Genomic DNA, 3,434 nt, shown 5'->3' on the forward strand with positions numbered 1-3,434 from the left:
AAGGATTGAAAAACGAAAGAGTCAAAGTGAGGTTTTTTGTTGTGTTTTTATGGTTGTTGTTGTAAAATTGTTATTTCTATTTTTTAGTGTAAAGAGTTCTTGCCTATTTGTAGTTGTTGTTTTTGTATGTGACATATGCGTGGCAGGTATGTCTTATAATATTTATATTTTTATATATAGCTGTACTATATATACCTTCTATTTGTTGTAGCTGTCAATTGCGACAAATATTTAGCAAGCAAATTCGTTAGTTCCGTTTGCTTTGGTTGCTACCAGCCGCCGAGTTATGCCTCCCGCGAAAGGGTTCCGCAGTTGGGGCTCAATTTGTTGTTGTAGAAAGTACCGCGTGTTTACCTGAAGCCCCCACCCACCTCAACTACCACCATTCACCTTGTCATTTATGTTGCCATTTTGCTCAACTTCTTTTTACAACAGCACTTAACCCTTGCTTTACCAGCAAGTCACCTCGCAACCGTAGTTCATTTGATGAGCTGTCAAATTTGCACACTCTTTGTATGTAAATATTTATATGCATGCTCGTCAGCAATCAAAATATAGCGCATAACAACAAAAACAAATTTGCAAACATACCACATAGGAGTATGTGATTTTGCATAGTCCTCATACTTTTCAGGGTGTGTGTGTGTGCGGAGGAAGGTCCTTCACAGAGTGACGCGCCCCAACGTATGTGGCATGTTTGGCATTGTTTTATTTTGGTCGCGTTTTGGGGCGCCTTCAAGTGGTGTGCTTTTGAGTTTACAAAATTCTGAAGTGACAGGGGTTAGGTATTTACCTATATCTGTGGGTTTGGGGAACTCTTTTGCGTTGTCTCATAAAAAAATTGTAATTGTTGATTTGGAGAGTGTAAATTGTGCTGATTTTGTTGATTTTAGTACATTCATGTCTACATATAAAAATGTGGAGATAATACATATAGCACAAAATTAATGTCTTAACACATATAAAATTCTCAGGTACCTCAGAAATTATCTTTTTATGATGAAAATTACTTTTTATTGATTCAAATTTAATACATAGGCAGAAATATTCCAAATTTCAATCCAAACACGATTCTTCCCGACATATAAATCATAATATACGTTTAATTAAAGAAATCAGGGTGAGATGGTTAAATCCTTCCTCTGATTGTTTTGATAGATTTTACTATTAAATACCACCACCACCACAGTATAGCTTTACTATCGCTATATAAACTATTGGGAGAACGTAGAAAAATATTACTGACAATGGCTCTAAGAATTAACCCTTATATCGATGATAATATTCTATAACAATAATAAAATATTTATTATTGATTTAAGATTTTTTTAAATTTTTTTTGTCATTATTCGTATGTTTTAAAATCGTGTCATTGAAGCTGTCTTGGACTCACATCGATTTATTGACCATACAAATAATTTGAGAGTATTTATATAGATATATATAATATATATATATATATATATATATATATATATATATATAGTTATATAGATAATTAAGTATCTTCCTTAGAAGTTTGGTTAATGGAACTCAAGAAATATGATTTATGTTACCACATGGAATACGATATTGGCTTGTGAAATAATCGAGAGGAGAGGGAGTTAATTTAGCTGATAAAAAACACAGGAAAATGTGAGAGAAAAGAATAATGAATTGGCAATATATATATAATATTCTACAAAGATAATATGCTCTTCTTTTCAGCAATAAAATATATAGGAGGTCATAGGTTCCTTAAATAACCAGTTGAACTATATATTCCACTAAATTCCAACGAAATGTAACAAAAATACTAGAGACCGACCGATTAATCGGCCTTGGTATCGGCATCGGTCAGTATCGGCCACAAAATTAAACATCGGCATCGGCCATATTTGGCCGATTCTTAGCCGATTCTTTCTACTTCTTTCGGATTATACTAAAATATTTTTTTTTTCTTTTTTGATTTCTTTAGAGCATAAAATTTGAATTCTTCTGTTCACCATATAAAATACAGTAAATCACATTTGACTAAACTAACAATTCATCATGGTGATAATTTAAGTCTAGTATAAAGAAATTCAACAATTTTGCATTAATGAGAGGTTTTATTTAACACTGCTAGAAATATTCGATTTATGTCAAATATGTACAGTTTTGTTTAAAGTTGTTGAGATTTTGAAGATAATGCCATAAAGTCACTATTATAGAAGCATTCGTAACTAGGTTAATCTACTTTTAAAAGTTTGCCGTAGATGGGTCACGTAATAATCACTTGGTGCTGGCCTGGCTTATAAGGTGCATCCAAAAGAACCTCCCAAACAAGCTTCCGAAGTTTCTATTGAGTCACTATCACTATTTGCCTCCTTTCACAATGTGAGAAATGACAAAAGTCATCTCTTTGAAAATAACGGATTATTTTTACTAGACCTACTATTTTCGTATATTGGCCTTAATGCTCATATTTGTCCTTAAGGGGTCACCCAGTGTAACCCATGAAAAATTAGGCGATTTTAGTGAATTTTTTTAAAGAAAGTACTCTGTCGAATGTTTCGAAGTTTTTTGGACATAATAAGGTGTACTTTCAACTATATTTTAAGATTTTTATTTTACAAAAATTTTGAAAAATAAAGGAGTTATGGGTTGTCTTGGGAGGTGCCAAAAAAAAAAAATTCCCCAACTGCTGACAAGATTCCGGCCGAATGAGTAACTGAAACACAAAAATTTAAAAAGGTTATTAAGGTTGAATATATTCCCTATACAATGACCTACGATTATTGAAAGATATCAAACATTAACAAAAAGGCGTAGTTCTGAAAAAAATTTCGATTTCTTATGTAAAAAATGGTCGTTTTTTAAATTCCAAATTAACAATATTCAACAAATCAAAAAGATCGTAGGTCATTGTATAGTAGATATATTCAACTATAGCGGCTAATACATGTGAGCGATTGCTCTTTAGAACGCTGTCATTCAAAAACTATTCAAGATACGACCTTACCTTTCAAAGGATATTTTTGAAATTATAAACTGTCGAATAAGCAAAAAATAAAAAATCGAATTTTTGAAAATGTCACACCGGTATACCACCTTAAAGGAAAAAATCTATATTGATGATTGCAGATTCGCTTTGAGAAAACGTGAATAACATATTTGTTCTATCAACATATATCTTATAATAATAATTTATTAAGTTTTGAATATTAATTAAATCACTAAACAACTTCATATTTACATATGAATTGAGTTGTTTACCTATTTTGTGATGATATTTGTCTTTGTTTTTATTTTGTTACTATACTAATTTACTAAATAATGTTGTTGATGAAAGAATCGGCATCGGCATCGGCCGATTCTTTGCCAACTGGCCGATTAATCGGCATCGGCATCGGCCATACCATTTTGGTATCGGTCGGACACTAAAAAATACTTTCAGTAAACTCCATTCATTC

Source organism: Zeugodacus cucurbitae, chromosome 5 (genome assembly GCF_028554725.1).
Source record: "Zeugodacus cucurbitae isolate PBARC_wt_2022May chromosome 5, idZeuCucr1.2, whole genome shotgun sequence".
NCBI lineage: Eukaryota > Metazoa > Arthropoda > Insecta > Diptera > Tephritidae > Zeugodacus > Zeugodacus cucurbitae.